This window comes from Arachis hypogaea, chromosome 16 (genome assembly GCF_003086295.3).
Source record: "Arachis hypogaea cultivar Tifrunner chromosome 16, arahy.Tifrunner.gnm2.J5K5, whole genome shotgun sequence".
NCBI lineage: Eukaryota > Viridiplantae > Streptophyta > Magnoliopsida > Fabales > Fabaceae > Arachis > Arachis hypogaea.
The window spans coordinates 76,555,959-76,575,952 of NC_092051.1; the positions used below are offsets into that span (position 1 = coordinate 76,555,959).

A 19,994-nucleotide genomic window follows, 5' to 3' on the forward strand; every position below is an offset into this window, starting at 1 on the left:
GAGCCTATTTAATCCCTTCTGTTCTTAATTTTAGCACATCACTACCCCTAAGTGAAAAACAATAAATATCCTTAATTTGGATCTTTGATTAGCTTAGGCTAGTGAGAGCGTTTATCAATTGGGTATGGGAAACTTGGACATTGGTTGAGGTAAAAGTGTAAATTTTATTTTTATTGAAAATTTTGGGGATTGGGTACATACTCATGTGTTAATTATGTAAAACCATATGCATTGATACATTTGTATATACTTTAGATAAAAAATGATAAAGAAAAAGAAAAAGAACATATATATATATATATATATATATATATATATATATATAAAAGAAAAAAAATAGAGAAAAAGAAAAAAAAAGAAAAAGAAATAAAAAGGGGACAAAAATGCCCCAAAGTAAAGTTCAACAAAAATCAATGGATATGGAATGTGAATTAAAAAGAATGCATGAGTATGTGAAAAAGTGGGAATCATGGGTAGCTAGGTTGTGTATTAGAATTGTATAGGTTGTTATATGTGAAAGCTTAGGCTAATCAAAGATACAAATTTCAAGCTCACTTGACCATATGCATCTTTACCTTGACCCTAGCCCCATTACAACCTATGATTAAGACCTCATGATGAATGTATGCATGCATTGAATAATTGTTGATTGTTAGATGAAAAACAAATCTTAGAAAGCATGAGTAGAAGAGAATTGAGTGGTCGACCCTATACACTAGAGCGACTAGAGCGGATACATGTCCGGTGAGGGTTCGATGCTCAATTCCTTGTTCCCTGCTTTCATGAGCTTTTCTTCTTGCAAGTCTATTTGTGCTTTATTTTGATATTCAAATTGGTAGGATTCAGGAGTCGTCATATGACCTTTGCCCTACTTGCTTATATATGTTCTTGGAGATTGATTTACTTTTGACCAAGTAGGTAGAATCATATTTCATTTAGTTGCATTCATATAGATAGGTGCATATAGTTTATTTGCATTGAATAAATGTTCATACCCCTTTTCTTGTCCTTCTTTATTCTTAGCATGAGGACATGCTTAGTTTAAGTGTGGGGAGATTTGATAAACCCCAATTTTGTGGTTTATCTTGTACTTAATTTGGGAGATTTTATCACCTTTTCTCACATTTATTAAATGAAATAGTATGGTTTTGTAATTCTCCCTAGATTTGTGCTTAAATGTGAAAACATGCTTTTTATGCCTTAAAATAGCTAAATTTAACTCACTTTAATTCCATTAGATACCTTGATATGTTTGTTGAGTGATTTTAGGTTCATAAGGCAAGTATTGGATGGAAGAAGTGAGGAGAAAAGCATGCAAAGTGGGACAACTCATGAAGAAATGAAGCAACTGTAAAGCTATCAAGCCTGACCTCTTCTTACTCAATCGATCATAACCTAAGCTACAGAGGTTCAAATGAGGCGGTTCCAAATGCCTTGGAAAGCTAACATCCGGGGCTTCAAAATGATATAAAATTTGCCATAGTTGCTTGACGTATAGAAACGCGCACATGCACTGTACACGTGCGCACCGATGGAGCACGTGGTTCACTAAAGTGAAATCATGGCCAGCGATTTGCAACCCATTTTGGGCCCAATCCAACTCATTTCTGATGCTATTTCATACTGAATTCAAGCTTAGGCAAGGGGGGAGCAATTGTTTGGTAGTATAGCATCATGTAGGTTAGTTTCTAGAGAGAGAAGCTCCCTCTTCTCTCTAGAATTATGTTAGGTTAATCTCTCCTGGATCTAGGTTCAATCTCATCTTTTCATCTTGTTTCCTTTATGATTTCTTACTTCTACACTTTCATTCTCTTAGTTTGTGATGTTAATTTTACTTTTATGCTTCTTTTATGATGATGAACTCATGTTGGATTTGGATTTTCTTTTAATGAGATTAGATAGTTAATGTTTCTTTATTGATGATTTGAGTTGTGAATTTACTTTTCTTGCAATTGGTAGTTGGTAGATTTATTATTCTTGCACTTTTGCCATGCTTTCCAATTGTACCTGATGAGTGGATAATATATACGCTTTTTGGCATTATTTTTAGGTAGTTTTTAGTATGTTTTAGTTACTTTTTATTATATTTTTATTAGTTTTTAAATAAAAATCACATTTTTGGACTTTACTACGAGTTTGTATGTTTTTCTGTGATTTCAGGTATTTTCTGGCTAAAATTGAGGGACCTGAGCAAAAATCTTATTAAGAGGCTGAAAAAGGACTGCAGATGCTGTTGGATTCTGACCTCCCTGTACTCGAAGTGGATTTTCTGGAGCTACAGAAGCCCAATTGGTGCGCTCTTAATTGCGTTGGAAAGTAGACATCCTGGGCTTTCCAGTAATATATAATAGTCTATACTTTGTCTGAGTTTTGATAATGCAAACTGGCGTTTAAACGCCAACTTTCTACCGTATTCTCGCGTTAAACGCCAGAACAGGCATAAAAGCTGGAGTTAAACGTCCAAACTGGCACCAAAGTTGTTGTTTAACTCCAAGAAAAGCCTCTACATGTGAAAGCTTCAATGCTCAGCCCAAGCACACACCAAGTGGGCCCGGAAGTGGATTTCTGCATTAATTACTTATTTCTATAAACCCTAGGCTACTAGTTCATTATAAATAGGACCTTTTACTATTGTATTTTCGTCTTGGTTATTTTGGTTCCCCCTCTGGGGCCGAAGCCAATGACCACCATTATCACTTATGTATTTTCAACGGTGGAGTTTCTACACCCCATAGATTAAGGTGTGGAGCTCTGCTGTTCTTCATGAATCAATGCAAAGTACTACTGTTTTTCTATTCAATTCATGCTTATTCTTATCCTAAGATATTCATTCACACACAAGAACATGATGAATATGATGATTATGTGACACTCATCACCATTCTCACTTATGAACGCGTGCTTGACAACCACTTCCGTTCTACATGAAAACAAGCTTGAATGTGTATCTCTTGGGTTTCTAATCTAAGATTAAAACCTTCGTGGTATAGGCTAGAATTATTGGCGGCCATTCCTGAGATCCGGAAAGTCTAAACCTTGTCTGTGGTATTCCGAGTAGGATCTGGGAAGGGATGACTGTGACGAGCTTCAAACTCACGAGTGTTGGGCATAGTGACAGACGCAAAAGGATCAATGGATCCTATTCCAATATGAGTGAGAACCGAAAGATGATTAGCCATACGGTGACAGCGCATTTGGACTATTTCCACTGAGAGGACGGACGGTAGCCATTGACAACGGTGATCCCCCAACATACAGCTTGCCATGGAAGGGAGTATGAATGATTGGATGAAGGCAATAGGAAAGCAGAGGTTCAGAAGGAACAAAGCATCTTCATACGCTTATCTGAAATCCCACCAATGAATTACATAAGTGCTTCTATCTTATTTTCTATTTTAATTATATTTTAATTATCAAAATCCCATAACCATTTGAATCCGCCTGATTGAGATTTACAAGGATGACCATAGCTTACTTCAAGCTGACAATCTCCGTGGGATCGACCCTTACTCACGTAAGGTTTATTACTTGGATGACCCAGTGCACTTGCTGGTCAGCTGCACGGAGTTGTGTGAAAAGTGTGCGATCACAATTTTGTGTAGCAGTACTAACCAAGTGTTTGACAAAATGCTTGGTTGGGCTTTAGAGTAGATTTTGAGCATTCTTGGCTTGGGAAGAGTAATTGGGCAATCTTGAGTCATTAATACCCAATTTAGATTGGTGATCTAGAGTTGTTAGTTAATATGATTTCCATAGACTCTAATCTCTTGCTAATTCCATTAGTGAGTTGATTAGGACATTCGGATTGAGGTTAACTAGTCTTGTTTAACTTTCTCTAATGGAAGATAACTTACACCTTCTTCCAACATTAGGGATGACGAAATAAGATAAATTTTTGTTAAGTGTTGTTATGATTAATGACTAGGATAGAAAGCCTTTGATCTCAAACCTTGCCATGAATGTCTCTCTTTATTAATTGCTTTCTTTAATTACTTGTTTGAATTACTTTTCTTGCCATTTATTTTCTTGCCCTCTTATCAAATCAAACCCCCCTTTATTCTTCATAACCAATAATTGACCACTTCATTGCAATTCCTTGTGAGATGACCCGGAGTTTAAATACTTCGGTTAATTCTTATTGGGGTTTGTACTTGTGACAAAACCGAACTTTAATTTGATGTGAGAGTTGTTTGTTGGTTTGGATCTATGCTTACAACGAAATTCTTCTTTCTATAAGAGAAATTCCTAACCAACACAAATCTTGCTATCAACCACACCAACCACCTTATGAGCCATATAAACCATACATGGAACCACCACCATTCCAACATAATTACTCTCAAGAACCACATCAATATCCACCACCTCCATACGCTTACCAAGATGAACCAACTTTCAATTATAAATCCTCCCTCCCAAACAATGAACCCTCTCTTCTCCTACCACTTCCAATGGATGATTCTCTCTAAGGATATATGAGCTCTTACCTCCAAAGGCAAGAAGGGACGCAAAAGGAGTTCAAGAAGATAGAAGCCAAGATTACTATCATGGTGGAAGCCATTAGCAACTTGTACTCATCCTACCTAAGCTCGCGCGATCAAGGCACTTCCATTGTTGAATGTGGAGAAGCAACCAAGGAGCTTAGTGAGGGAGTGAGTTTGGAGCTTCATGGTAAAGAAGAGGGGTTGAAGCAAGGAGTGCAACAAGAGGAGGGGATAGAGATGATTGAAAAAGAAGGAGTGGTTGAAAACCTAGGAGATGTTGGAAATCCATGGGAATGTAGCATTAGAGAGCCCTCTTTCAAGAAGCTTGATATTGATGTTGAGGAGGGTGTATAACCTCCAAGGCATATCATGGTTGAAGATTTTGAAGATGTTGATCAAGAGATGGATTCAATCATTGATGAATTCTTATGTACAATTGAATCCTCTCCCATTGAACATGAAATTGAGGTCATAGAAGAATATGTACAACCTCCCATACCCTTGGTAAGCAATGAAGAAAAGATTGAATTGAAAGGAAGTTACCAAAAGGGAAAGGTTGAGCAAGAAGAAAGCTCCGTAATTGAAGATAATTCCACACCAACCAATGTATCGTTTGGAATTGATGAACCTCCTTCATTGTGTTGTGAAATTGATGACAAGGAGGACCGTGCACAACCTCCGACACATGGTTTGAGCAATGAAGGGTGTATAGAAAAGGTTAGTGAGAAAGGAATTCATATTGAAGAAGCTTGTACATAGGTGGAAGTCGTAAAGGAAGAGCACAAGGGAATGGATCTCGCATTGGCTAAGTGTGCGGAGGTCCCCCTTCCTAAGTCACCATCATCCAACACAACATTCAAGTGGGAAAAATTCCTATCCCTAAGCTTTACTTTCTCACTTGAATATGGTTTGATTGAAAATGATGGTCAACTTAGAGCTCTTTGTGGAGTTAAGAGTAGGAGAGAGTTGTGTAGTGGTTGGAAACATCACTCTAAGTTCATGATGGTTGCATGCTCAAAGTTGAATAATAATGGTTGGTGTAGAACCAAACTGCATGGGTCTAGGAGAATGTTTGGATGCTTAATTGAGAATTCACAAGCCTTGTCACCCAGATTTAACTATGGTAGTCAACAAGAAGATGGGTGCAAGAACAAGGTTTGGGACCCCGGAATCCATTTCAACAATCAAAACTCTTGGGGCCTTGTTATATACTTATGCTTACTTGAAGGCTTTATGTGCCTAATTTGGGATCCCGGTGGACATTGGAGATGCAAACATTGTTGGGGATTCAAGGATGAGTACAAGCATAAGCCACCTTGACAAGGAGCCTCCCAAATATCCAACTTAAGGACTTAAACTAAAAGTGCTAGGTGGGAGACACCCCATCATGGTAAACTCTTTCCATTCTCTTGTATATATAATCAATGAATGAATTAAGTTGCCATTGTAGGTAGTTTTTTTTTCTATACTCTTATACAATTTTCTTTGATTGATAGATTTCTTGTTAGATTTATGTTTTGTTTAGAATAGTTATTGTTATATTGTATTTTACTTGAAGTGTAAGTTTTGTGTGTGTCTTGTATTTGAAAATTTGTCAAAAACCAAAAAGAGTTGTTGTTAAATTTTAATTATGATTGTTTTAGAATTCTTGTAGATTAGGAGAGTGTCCTGTTTCTGTTTTCACATGTAAAAAAAAAAAAAGAGGGGGGCCAAGCACGCGTATGCTTGCTCGACGCTTACGCGTCGATGCATCACCATGGCTCCATACATGGAACCCGAGAGTTGCGCGAAACGCACAGCTGCATCCACGCGTACGTGTACATCACGCGTACGCGTCGATTTACACTCTCACCATCTAAGCTCAAGCGTACGGGACGCTTACGCATCACCTGTCCATCATGCCACCGACGCACGCGCGCACATGGCGCGCACGCGTAGATTCCGTGCCCTGCCTCCCCTGTTTTCTGCTCTGTTTTCTTTTCTCCTACTCTCTTCTTTTCTTGATTCTTTCTCCTTTCTTCTTCTTTCCTTTTCTTTTCTTCTCTCCTTTCCTATTCTTTCTTCTTCCTTTTCTTACTTTCTCTCTTCCTCCCTTTTCAAATTTCCACTTCTTATTTTTGTTATTTTTCATTTTCTTTCATATGTTGCATTTACTTATTATCATCCATTGCATTTTAATTCGGTTCTTATAACTTGTTTTTAGTTTCTTTTCTAAATTTCTTATTCTAATAATGGTGTTGAATACTCTTACTCAATTGTTGAGAATTTCTTGGTTAATCTTGGTGCTTCTAGACTTGTTTCATATTGATGGGTAATAAAATTTCTAATTCAGTGCTTAATCATCACACCCCCAGATTGGGAATTGCCTTTTGAACTTATGTGTGATGCAAGTGACTTTGCAATTGGTGCTGTATTGAGGCAGAAGAAAGTCAAGCTGCATCATGTTATATAATATGCTAGCAAGGTGTTGAATGAAGCACAGAAAAATTATACCACCACTGAGAAAGAGCTCTTGGCAATTGTATATGCATTTGATAAATTTAGACAATACTTGATTGGTTCAAAGGTTATAGTATATACTGATCATGCTGCTCTCAAGTATCTCATGTCTAAATAGGATTCAAAGCCAAGGCTTATTAGGTGGGTGTTGCTGCTACAAGAATTTGACATTGAAGTGAAAGATAGAAAAGGGAATGAGAATCAAGTGGCAGACCATTTGTCAAGATTATCACAAGAAGCTAACCAAGCTCCACATTCAGTGAACGAAGTCTTTCCAAATGAACACCTTTTGCAAATCCAACAAGCTCCCTAATTTGCAGACATTGCAAACTACAAGGTTGGAAGAAATATTCCCCAAGAATTCACCAAGCAACAAGTGAAGAAGCTGCTAAATGAGGCCAAGAAATTCTTATGGGATGAACCATTCTTATTCAGGAGGTGTCCAGATGGAATGATTAGGAAATGTGTTCCTGAAAGTGAGATGAGAGACATACTATGGCATTGTCATGGTTCAGTTTATGGTGGACATTTTGGGCCAGAAAGAACAGCAGCCAAAGTACTTCAAAGCGAATTTTATTGGCCAACCATATTCAAGGATGCTAGAGAGTCTGTTCATCAATGTAATGAGTGCCAAAGAGCTGGAGGATTAACAAGAAGGAATGAAATGCCTCAGAAACACATCTTGGAGATAGAACACTTTGATCTTTGGGGCATGGATTTTATGGGACCTTTTCCACCTTCATATTCTTTCAAATACATACTTGTGGTAGTAGAATATGTCTCAAAGTGGGTGGAAGCCATGGCAACAACCAACTGTGATGCACAAATTATCATTCAATTCCTTAAGAAGTACATTTTTACTAGATATGGAGTGCCTAAGGGTCTTGTCAGTGATGGTGGTAGTCATTTTTGCAACAAACAGATGAAAAAACTACTTCACAAATACGGAGTGATGCATAAAGTAGCCACACCATATCACCCACAGATCAATGGCCAAGCAGAGCTTGCAAATAGGGAGTTGAAGAGGATTTTGGAGAAAACAGTGGGGAACACAAGAAAGGATAGGGCTAGAAAATTAGAAGATGCTCTCTGGGAATATAGAACAGCATTCAAAACTCCTATTGGAAAGTCTTCTTTTCAGTTGTTATATGGCAAGTCTTGTCGTCTTCCTGTAGAGCTTGAGCATAAAGTTTTCTAGGCCACTAAAATCCTCAACCTTGATTCTCAGGCAGCAGGAGAGAAGAGGCTATTGCAATTAAATGAATTGGATGAGTTTAGACTGGAAGCCTATGAAAATGCTAAGATATACAAGGAAAAAGCCAAGAGATGGCGTGACAAAAGGATCTCAAAGAAGGAGTTCAAACCAGGACGGCAAGTACTCTCCAGGCTCAAAGTTTTTCCTGGCAAACTTAAGTCTAAATGGACTGGTCCCTACTTGGTGACAAAGGTTCTCCCTTATGGAAGTCTTGAACTCCTAGATGAAGCAACAAAGAACAATTTCACAGCAAACGGTCATAGGGCAAAGCATTATTTGGGAGGTCCTTGGGACAAAGAGAAGGAGATTCAGAAGCTAAGTTGAGCAAGAATGAAGGATGTCAAGCTAGTGACATTAAAAGAGCACTTGTTGGGAGGCAACCCAACCAGAGGTAGTTTTCTTTTCCTAAACTATTTCAATAAAAAAGGTTAAGTAGACTTATCTGTATTGCAAGGAGCTAAGTTTGGTGTTGCACACCAAAATAATTTAAGGGTGAGTGAAGGATGCTAAGTTTGGTGTTCCACCAAAAATCTCATTTAAAAACACATTTCAACCCTCTGCATAAATGAGTACTAGCTCCAAGCAATCACGGAAATCACTAAACCATTGTCTGTCTTCAAGTTTTTTAGTTTTATTACCTTTAGCAAAAATACATGGTTTCATGTAACTGATGCATCATATACAGTAGCAAGGGACTAAGTTTGGTGTTCCCTCACCAAAATAAGATCAAGAACCTACAATAATTCATGCATGCTAACCATCTGCCTAAGTGCTTGGAAAAACCAGCAACCACTACAAGAAAAAAGGCTTATGGCCACGCTTTTTTTTTGCCACGCTTTAAAAGCGTGGCCAAAAGTGATCAATGGCCACGCTTTTGTGAGGGTGGCGATTGAATAGAGATTCGGCCACGTTTTTTCTTGCCACGCTTTAAAAACGTGGCGAAAAGGGTCAACGGCCACGCTTTTGGAAGGGTGGCAATTGATTAGAGATATGGCCACGTTTTTTTTTCCACGCTTCAAAAACGTGGCTATAGAGTGAAACAGGATCGTTTTATAAGCGTGGCAACAGATCTTCATTATGGTTGCGGTTATGAAGCGTGCATTCGTCTCTGCTGGGCATCCCCTTTCAATCTCTCTCTCTCTCTCTCTCTTGGAATAGCTCCACAAGATCCCAGCCCCTTCAATGTAAGCTCTTCCATCGTTTTCTACCACTTCGTACTCCCCCACTCATCTAATTACTCTCCTGAATTCACTTTTCTTTATTAGCTTATTTACTTTCTGCTTCCTACAGAATCATGTGTTTCAAATACATCGAAATGAACCCTAGGCACACGTGTATTGCTCTTGTTAGTTTTGCGCCTTTGATTTCGTTTTAGCTTTCGCTAGGTTAAAAATCTGTTTCTCATTTGATGAATTCGCATAGAAAACATTTGAGCTTTCTAGGGGTTTTCACACTCGTAAAATAAAATGTTTCGCTCTGCTCTTCCTTATAAAAAGTATGAAAGATATATAACTAACTGAAATTCATTTCCCGGCACATGTAGAGGGAGGAAAAACTAGTTGATAAGATAATAATATCAGCTAAATTATGGTGCTCTTAGTATTTTTCTGTAATAATATTATTAATTAAAAAGGTTGAATAAGCTAAGCCTGCTGATGTCGATATCATTTAGTATGTTGGAAGTGATGATTGTGAAGAAGCTAGAGAGAATTGAATATTTACATTTTACATTTTAGTAAATTTCCTCACAAATCTTATTTGAATATAGAGTATCATGTTTGAATTAAACTCTAGATAATTAATTTGTTGTATCATTCTTATTCTCATAGAATTATAAAACTTAGAAATACTTGTTTAGTATGTTTAATGCGTGTTCTAAAAGTTTATTTTTATCCAAATTTTATTATGTATTGGATTATTAAATGTATAATTATTTTCTGTATTAAAAATGTGCAAATCATTGATATTATATGATGACACATTAGAGAGGATAATTTTACACTTTATTTTCGTAAAAACATGGAAACAGTTTGATACAAAGACTGCAGGGAAAGCCAGTCACGTGAAGAGGGAGGATAGTTGTCAGGTAGTTGCTAAACAAAGAACAAGTAAAAAAGGTGTGACAACAGAAGCTTAAGAAGGGAGAAAAGCCCCTGCTGAGGGGTGTGTGTGATGTGAGTAAAAGATTTTTTTGCTTCTATCTGAAATTAATTATTAAGATGATCTGTTTAAATCTTTTGTGGGGATGTATTTGTTGTAATTTTGTTTGTATTGCTTAGGATTAATGATTAATACAAGAGATTCTATTGCAAAGATATATGGAATCGTTAGATTAAGAAAACGTCAAGTAGGAAGAGAGAAAAGAGTTACAGATTTGAAGGACTTGAAAAGAAAAGGTTCCATTTTGGTATTTTGCAATGACATGCTTAAAGTAGAGGCTTTATTTGGAAATAATTGAAAGGAATACCCTATGCTTTCAAATAAATTAATGCTTTTTACTTATTTAAAATAAGCTTTATTTGATCTACTTCTATTGCCATTCAAGTCAAATGATTGTATAGAGTTAGTGTAGTTTGTGTTTTTGAACAATTTAGTGTAGTTAGTGTATTTATTGTTTGTAAATTGCAGTGGCATTGTAGCTTGTAGGCATTAATTAAAATTGAAGGGAAGGGGGTCCTAATGCATTTCCCCATCAGCAATCAGCAGCTCCCAGCTTGTAGGCATTAATTAAAATTGAAGGGAAGGGGGTCCTAATGCATTTCCCCATCAGCAATCAGCAGCTCCCAGCTTGTAGGCATTAATTAAAATTGAAGGGAAGGGGGTCCTAATGCATTTCCCCATCAGCAATCAGCAGCTCCCGACACTTGCTTCCATTTTCCCTTTTTTATTCCTTCACATTCACATCAACCCACTTTATACTTTGCATTAACTAGCAACCACTTTTTGTATAAAAGAAATATAAGTTTATTCATGTTTTTCAATTGGTGTTACCACAGTTATTTAAATTGTATTAAATTTTAAGAAAATTGAAAACAAAATTATGGGTTAGGACTTAGGAGTATAGAAGTATAAATGGCACAGCATGATGAGTGGATTTTAGTAGTACTAGAAAGAACAAATGCATTAGGCCATTTAAGGACATTCTACTCTCTTGCTATTTTTAATTAGCTGTTTGGGTTTCATTATTCATGTCCATTGGAGGGTTGTCTAAGTGAGAATTTGTCAATTTTTATCACAGATTCACAAAGCTAGTCGATTTTGCCACTGAACTGATCTGTAAAGAACTCCAAGCACTGAAACCACTACTTAGGTAACCATTTTTGTATGCTTCTGAGTTAATTTCATTTGATAAATCATTGACAATGAGTGGTCATGAGCAAAGAGCAATATATATTATAGCTACAGATATATATACATATGAATGTTTGACTTCCAATATAGACTTTGAATTTATTTTTTATTTGAATTAAAAAAAGACGAATTTCAAATATATTATCAGTTTGAAATTTATCTACATTATCATTGAATTATGTGTCAATTATAAGAATAAATATGTGTGTGCTTTCTATTTGGATTACCTTTTCATCTCATTTCAAAACCATAGCAATTATGTGAAGTATATATATATCACTATCACCATCAGATTATAAGCATAAATAAGACAAACCTAAATCATTTAAGCATCATTTAAGCAATTATGTGAAGTATATATATATCACCATCAGATTATAAGCATCAGATTACCTTTCTATTTTGCTAATCATTTAGGACAAACCTAAATCATCACTCGTTACTAAGCTGCTTTTGCTAGGCATTATAGTAATTTCATTGTGAACTTTTTGTTTAATTTACAACTTAAAATTTATATTGTTGCAGTTTTATGCGACTCATTACAGTTTTGATGTAACTATATGCAAGCCAATTATGTGATTCTAAACTGTGAATATCGATAAATGCAGCCAGGGACAACCACACTATTACTAACTTGGATGAATTGAAGCTGAAGTTGTATGTACGAATATAGGTACGGTATCTATACGCGGTACGAAGAATATGGGTATGGGATACAATAATTTTAGAAAAAAATATGTGTATAAGTAAATTTTTCAAATTTTTAAAAATAATGGTAGTGTATTTTTTCTAGACTTTTTTAAAAAATAGACTCCGACGGGGAAGACTTTTTTCTAGTCCTGGTTGCAGCATACTTCTTTTGCCTGTTTTAGGAGGTAGTGTATTTTAATTTATTTTATGGAGGGCTGGAGTCCTCTTTTAAAACAAACTAATTAGTATAGAATATTATCATTTTTTTTAGAATTGATTCCCATCTCTCCTCCCCCCAGCCCCAAAAACAAAATCATTAGTCCTTGAAATCTGTTAGAGGACAAAGCAATTACTAATATAATAATTGCAAAAAGTATTATATTTCAACTTTGTATTGAAGTTGAGGCAGTATGTTTGTTCTATATAAACTCTTGAATGTCCTGTGTTTATGCTGAAGCTAACTTGGACAGATAGCCTGAAATAGAAACATATGCATATCTGGGTCGGATAATCTTGCTCGCTGTGATTAATTAACACTGGCCTGCTTGCATGAACCACTTTACATTTAATAGATATACTGTCTTGTAGAAATAGTTCCACATCATCATTTGATAGGATAGCATTTTAATTTTCTAACAACACTAAGTCTTCATTGTTATTAGCACCACTATTTCTGAGTATATTTCCCATTTCAATACATGGTTAGTGATTCATTGTTATTTCTCAAAAACAGATTTTGGATGAATACAACCGTCTTCTAACATCTCAGTTGGAAACTCAAAGACAAGTAAGTTGACACTGATGCTCCTGAAACTCATTCTCTGGGATATTTTAATAACTATGGAAAACAGTCTTTGCTTTGGATGTACGAACTATAGACTATATTATGTCATCAAGGTTGACTGGAAACTACTTGTTCCTAACATATCATTAGAAGTATTATAATTACAGGAGTGGTTAGAATTTAGGGGTACTGAACCTGCATGCTTTGGTTTATGATAAATGCTTTAGGATTATAGCTAAAGCTAAATAATGATTCCCTCCATGTGATGATTTTTTGATGCAATAATATTGCTGATGATGTGTGGCTGAACTCGGATTCTCTTTGTGCCGTTGTTGTTGTAGTATTATGAATCTTTGCTGGCAGAGGCAAAAAGCAAAGTGGACAGTTCTGTCTCTGAAGTAGTTGAGAAAGCTGTAACTTCTTGATTGCAGGACATCCAAGATAAACCGAAAAAGTGTACAGAAGAGAGAAATGGTGTTGCTGAGGTGAGGAAGGAAGTTTGAGGGCTAAAGGAAGGAGGAACAGCAAGGGTTTAAGTTGTATTGTTCCTGTATTTTTCTTTAGCTTTTAGTTTTGGAATTTGAACTCGAGATTCATAAAAATTGTGGCAAAAGTCGTCACTAATAACTGTTTAATTTGTCTTGTAATAAAAATTGTATATTATATTTATAGGTTTGGTAATAAAAAAAGACTGAAAATTTATATTGTGTAGCGATGTAGATCAAGGAAAAGAAATTTTTTTTTTTAATTTGAGAAGACTTTCGCCACGCTTTTAAAGCGTGGCTGTATCTCTCCCTATGGCCACGCTTTTAAAGCGTGGCCGTATCTCTCCCTATCGCCACGCTTTAAAAGCGTGGCCGTATCTCTCTCTATCGCCACGCTCATACAGCCACCCTTTTAAAAGTGGCAATTTGTAAAAAAACGTGGCAAACAAAAAGCGTGGCGATAGGTTGAAAAAAGCGTGGCGATAGAGCAACCGCCACCCTTTCATAGGTCACCCTTTTAAAAGCGTGGCGGTAGATAAAAAAGCGTGGCGAAAAGCTATCGCCACGTTTTTTTCAGCTTTTTGCCACGCTTTAAAAGCGTGGCAATAGACGTGTTTTCTTGTAGTGAACTTCCAATAATTATGCAGAAAAGACACACAGCCTCTTAAAAGAAACATCACCAAGGGAAATGCAAAAGTAAAGGATGATGATGATAGCTGCAAGACACTCCTGAGAGGTTGTATTGTCACAAAATTCACTCTGCTATGAACTATTCTGAATGAGGAGCTGCTGTTTACCTTGATGTTTAGTTCAAATAGTGTAATTTTGATGTCTGCACTAGTTTAAATGCTTGTTATCACTCATCTGCATTAAATTCTGTCTTGTTTCCCCTTTTGCATCAATAAGAGAAAATGTTTGAAATAGAAAGTGATTGTCCAATGTAGTAGGAATTAGAATAAAGACTTGTGGTAGTAATTTCTTGATTAGATGATAAGCTCAATAATAAAAGCTACAGAATAGAATATCTCTTGTAGTGTGAACTTAGTTGCTGGTATAAAACCTTTTATTAATGAACATCCTTGGAAAATGAAGCAAAGTAAGAAAGGAAAAAGAAAAGAAAAGCCAAGGATTGGCAACATGAAAGAAAGAAACAAATAATAAGGCTAGACACCAATAGCTTAGACCTTAGGACATATGCATGTGATGCTTCTTGTACTAGGATATGTGATGAGCGGATAATTTATACGCTTTTTGGCATTGTTTTTACATAGTTTTTAGTATGATTTGATTAGTTTTTATATTTTTATTAGTTTTTAAATAAAAATCACATTTCTGAACTTTAGTATGAGTTTGTGTGTTTTTCTGTGATTTCAGGTATTTTCTGGCTGAAATTGAGGGACTTGAGCAAAAATCAGATTCAGAGGCTGAAGAAGGACTACAGATGCTGTTGGATTCTGACCTCCCTGCACTCAAAGTGGATTTTCTGGAGCTACAAGAGTCCAAATGGCGTGCTCTCAATTGCTTTGGAAAGTAGACATCCAGGGTTTTCCAGCAATATATAATAGTTCATACTTTGCCCAAGTTTAGATGACGAAAACTGGCGTTCAACGCCAGCTTTCTGCCCTATTCTGGTGTTAAACGCCAGAAACAAGTTGCAAAGCAGAGTTAAACGCCAGAAACAAGTTACAAACTGGCGTTTAACTCCAAGGAAGACCTCTACACGTGAAAGCTTCAATGCTCAGCCCAAGCACACACCAAGTGGGCCCGGAAGTGGATTTCTGCATCATTTACCTATCTCTGTAAGCCCTAGTAACTAGTTTAGTATAAATAGGACTTTTCACTATTGTATTTACATCTTTGGACCATCTTTGGATCATTTTTAGATCTTTGGAACATTTTTCTTTAGACGCTTAGGGGGCTGGCCATTCGGTTATGCCTGGACCTTGTTCTTATGTACTTTCAACGGTAGAGTTTCTACACACCATAGATTAAGGTGTGGAGCTCTGCTGTTCCTCATGAATTAATGCAAAGTACTATTATTTTTCTATTCAACTCAAGCCTATTTCCTCTCTAAGATATTCATTCGCACAAAAGAACATGATGAATGTGATGATTATGTGATGCTCATCACCATTCTCACTTATGAACGCGTGCCTGACAAACACTTCCGTTCTACATGAAATCAAGCTTGAATGCATATCTCTTAGCCTCCTGATTTACGATCAGAGTCTTCGTGGTATAGGCTAGAATTATTGGTATCCATTCTTGAGATCCGAAAAGTCTAAACGTTGTCTGTGGTATTCCGAGTAGGATCTGGGAAGGGATGGCTGTGACAAGCTTCAAACTCGCGAGTGCTGGGCGTAGTGACAGACGCAAAAGGATTACTGAATCCTATTCCAACAGGATCGAGAATCGACAGATGATTAGCCGTGCGGTGACAGTGCATTTTGGACCATTTTCACTGAGAGGACGGGATGTAGCCATTGACAACGGTGATGCCCAACATACAGCTTGCCATGGAAAGGAGTATGAGTGATTGGATGAAAGCAGTAGGAAAGCAGAGGTTCAGAAGGAATATAAGCATCTCCATACGCTTATCTGAAATTCTCACCAATGAATTACATAAGTATTTCTATCCTATTTTATATTTTAATTATATTTTAATTATCAAATCTCCATAACCAATTGAATCTGCCTGACTGAGATTTACAAGGTGACCATAGCTTGCTTCAAGCCGACAATCTCTGTGGGATCGACCCTTACTCACGTAAGGTTTATTACTTGGACGACCCAGTGCACTTGCTAGTTAGTTGTGCGAAGTTGTGACAAAGAACTAAGATTATGAATATGCGTATAAATTTTTCAGCGCCGTTACCAAGGAATGAACGATCATGATTTCGTGCACCAAGTTTTTGGCGCCGTTGCCGGGGATTGTTCGAGTTTGGGCAACTGACGGTTCATCTTGTTGCTCAGATTAGGTAATTTTATTTTATTTTTAAGCTTTTTTATTTCTTATTTTCGAAAATAATATAAAAGAAATTTTTTCTTTTTTGTTTTTCCCAAAATAATTTTCAGAAAAAACCAAAAAATTCTTATAAAATAAAAAAAACCAAAAATTTTATGTTTCTTGTTTGAGTCTAGTGTCAATTTGTAAGTTTGGTGTCAATTGCATCTTTTTAATTTTTCTTAAAATTTTCAAAAATTCATGCATGTGTTCTTCATGATCTTCAAGTTGTTCTTGATGATTTTCTATGTTTGATCTTTAATTTTTCTTGTTTTGTGTCTTTTCTTGTTTTTCATATGCATTTTCAATTTGTTAGTGTCTAAAGTTTGAAAATTTCTAAGTTTGGTGTCTTGCATGTTTTTCTTTTCTTAAAAATTTTCAAAAATAAGTTCTTGGTGTTCATCTTGACATTCAAAGTGTTCTTGGTGTTCATCTTGACATTCAAAGTGTTCTTGCATGCATTGTGTGTTTTGATTCATAAAATTTTCATGTTTTGAGTCTTTTTATTGTTTTTCCCTTTCTTCATTAAAAATTCAAAAATAAAAAAAATATCTTTCCCTTATTCTCTCATAAATTTTCGAAAATTTGGTTTGATTTAGTCAAAAAGTTTTTAAATTTAATTGTTTCTTATGAGTCAAATCAAATTTTCATTTTAAAAATTACATCTTTTTTAAATCTTTTTCAAAAAACAAATCTTTTTCATTTTTCTTTTATGATTTTTGAAAATTTCAAAATGGTTTTCAAAATCTTTTTCTTATTTTTACTTCATATTTTCGAATTTATTACTAACATTTAATATTTTGATTCAAAAATTTCAAGTTATTACTTGCCTATTAAGAAAGGTTCAATCTTTAAATTTTAAAATCATATCTTTTTGTTTCTTGTTAGTCAAGTAATCAACTTTAATTTTCAAAATCAAATCTTTTTAAATTTCTTTTTCAAATCTTTTTCAAAATAAATTTCAATCATATCTTTTTCAAAATCAATTTCAAAATCTTTTCTAACATCTTATCTAACTTCTTATCTTTTCAAAATTGATTTTCAAATCTTTTTGTCAATTAATCTTATCTTGTTTGATTCTTATCTTTTTCAAAACCACCTAACTAATTCTCTCTCTCTAATTTTCGAAAATCACTAACTTCTTTTTCAAAATTCCTTTTTAATTAACTAATTGATTTTAATTTTAATTTAATTTTATTTCTCTTCTTAAATTTCGAATTTTAACTTTAATTTTAAATTAAAAACAAAAATATTTTTATTTTATTTTATTTTCCAATTCTAACTAATAATTAAAATAAAAACAAAAATATTTTCCTTTTATTCTTTTTAAAATTCAAATTTTTCTCTTCTCCTTCTTCTATTCTTCTCTTCTTATACTCACATAAGGAATCTCTATACTGTGACATAGAGGATTTCATATTTTCTTTTCTGTTCTCTTCTTTTTCATATGAGCAGGAACAAGGATAAGAACATTCTTGTTGAAGTTGATCCTGAACCTGAAAGGACTCTGAAGAGGAAGCTAAGGCACAACTCTCTGGAGAAAATCTGATAGAAATTTTGGAAAAAGAAGGAGACATGGCCGAACCCAATAACAATGTAAGGAAGATGCTTGGTGACTTCACTGCACCAAATTCCAACTTACATGGAAGAAGCATCTTAATCCCTGCCATTGGAGCAAACAATTTTGAGCTAAAGCCTCAATTAGTTTCTCTGATGCAACCGAATTGCAAGTTTCATGGACTTCCATCAAAAGATCCTTTTCAGTTCTTAACTGAATTCTTGCAAATCTGTGAGACTGTTAAGACCAATGGGGTTGATCCCGAGGTCTACAGGCTTATGCTTTTCCCATTTGCTGTAAGAGACAGAGCTAGAATATGGTTGGACTCTCAACCTAAAGATAGCTTGAACTCTTGGGATAAGCTGGTCACGACTTTCTTAGCCAAGTTCTTTCCTCCTCAAAAGCTTAGCAAGCTTAGAGTGGATGTTCAAACCTTCAAACAGAAAGAAGGTGAATCCCTCTATGAAGCTTGGGAGAGATATAAGCAACTAACCAAAAAATGTCCTTCTGACATGCTTTCAGAATGGACCATCCTGGATATATTCTATGATGGTCTATCTGAATTATCAAAGATGTCATTGGACCATTCTGCAAGTGGATCCATTCACCTAAAGAAAATGCCTGCAGAAGCTCAGGAACTCATTGACATGGTTGCAAATAACTAGTTCATGTACACTTCTGAAAGGAATCATGTGAGTAATGGGACGCCTCAGAGGAAGGGAGTTCTTGAAATTGATACTGAATTCCATATTAGCTCAGAATAAAATATTGACTCAGCAAGTCAATATGATTTCTCAGAGTCTGAATGGATTGCAAGCTGCATCCAACAGTATGGAAACACCTATAATCCTGAGAACCCTGCAATAGCAGAGGTGAATTACATGGGGGAACCCTATGGAAACACCTATAATCCCACATGTAGAAATCATCCAAATTTCTCATGGAAGGATCAACAAAAGCCTCAACAAGGCTTTAATAATGGTGGAAGAAACAGGTTTAGCAATAGCAAGCCTTTTCCATTATCCACTCAGCAACAGACAGAGAATTATGAGCAGAATCCATCTAGCTTAGCAAATATAGTCTCTGATCTATCTAAGGCCACTCTAAGTTTCATGAATGAAACAAGGTCCTCCATCAGAAATTTGGAGGCACAAGTGGGCCAGCTGAGTAAAAGAATCACTGAAACTTCTCCTAGTACTCTCCCAAGCAATACAGAAGAGAATCCAAAAAGAGAGTGCAAGGCTATAACCTTACTTGGTGTGGCCGAACCCAGAGAGGAGGAGGAGGACGTGAATCCCAATGAGGAGGACCTCATGGGACGTCCTCTGAACATTAAGGGATTCCTCAATGAGGACCTGAAGGAATCTGAGGCTCATACAAAGACCATAGAGATTCCATTCAACTTGCTTCTGCCCTTTATAAGCTCTGATGAGTATTCTTCCTCTGAAGAGGATGAAGACATTACTGAAGAGCAAGTTGCTAAGTACCTTGGTGCAATCATGAAGTTGAATGCCAAATTATTTGGTAATGAGACTTGGGAAGATAAACCTCCCTTGCTTACCAATGAACTAAATGCATTGGATAGGCAGAAATTACCTCGAAAGAAATAGGATCCTGGTAAATTCCTAATCCCCTGTTACATAGGCACCATCACCTTTGAGAAGGCTCTGTGTGACCTGGGGTTAGGCATTAACCTTATGCCACTCTTTGTAATGGAGAAACTTGGGATCTCTGAGGTGCAAGCTGCCAGAATATCATTAGAGATGGCAGACAACTCAAGAAAATAGGCTTATGGACTAGTAGAGGACGTGTTAGTAAAGGTTGAAGGCCTTTACATCCCTGTTGATTTCATAATCCTAGACACTGGGAAGGATGAGGATGAAT

General features: G+C 36.0%; 1 long non-coding RNA gene and 1 other non-coding gene across 3 annotated transcripts; one reads left to right on the forward strand and one right to left on the reverse strand.

Annotated features, from left to right (window-relative positions):
* Window positions 1-9,325: 9,325 nt before the first annotated feature.
* LOC112758363 (uncharacterized) lies at window positions 9,326-13,782 on the forward strand. 2 transcript variants are annotated; one of them, XR_003179595.3, is made up of 6 exons: window positions 9,326-9,422; window positions 10,268-10,412; window positions 11,477-11,548; window positions 12,198-12,262; window positions 13,013-13,066; window positions 13,405-13,782. It is a non-coding gene; the product is annotated as an uncharacterized lncRNA (long non-coding RNA). The 2 variants fall into 2 exon arrangements; XR_003179596.2 differs by having other exon boundaries at window positions 9,327-9,422; window positions 10,287-10,412.
* A 4,738-nt stretch (window positions 13,783-18,520) lies between these two features.
* LOC112760409 (small nucleolar RNA R71) lies at window positions 18,521-18,628 on the reverse strand. The gene has a single exon (XR_003180851.1). It is a non-coding gene; the product is annotated as a small nucleolar RNA R71 (small nucleolar RNA).
* Window positions 18,629-19,994: the final 1,366 nt, after the last annotated feature.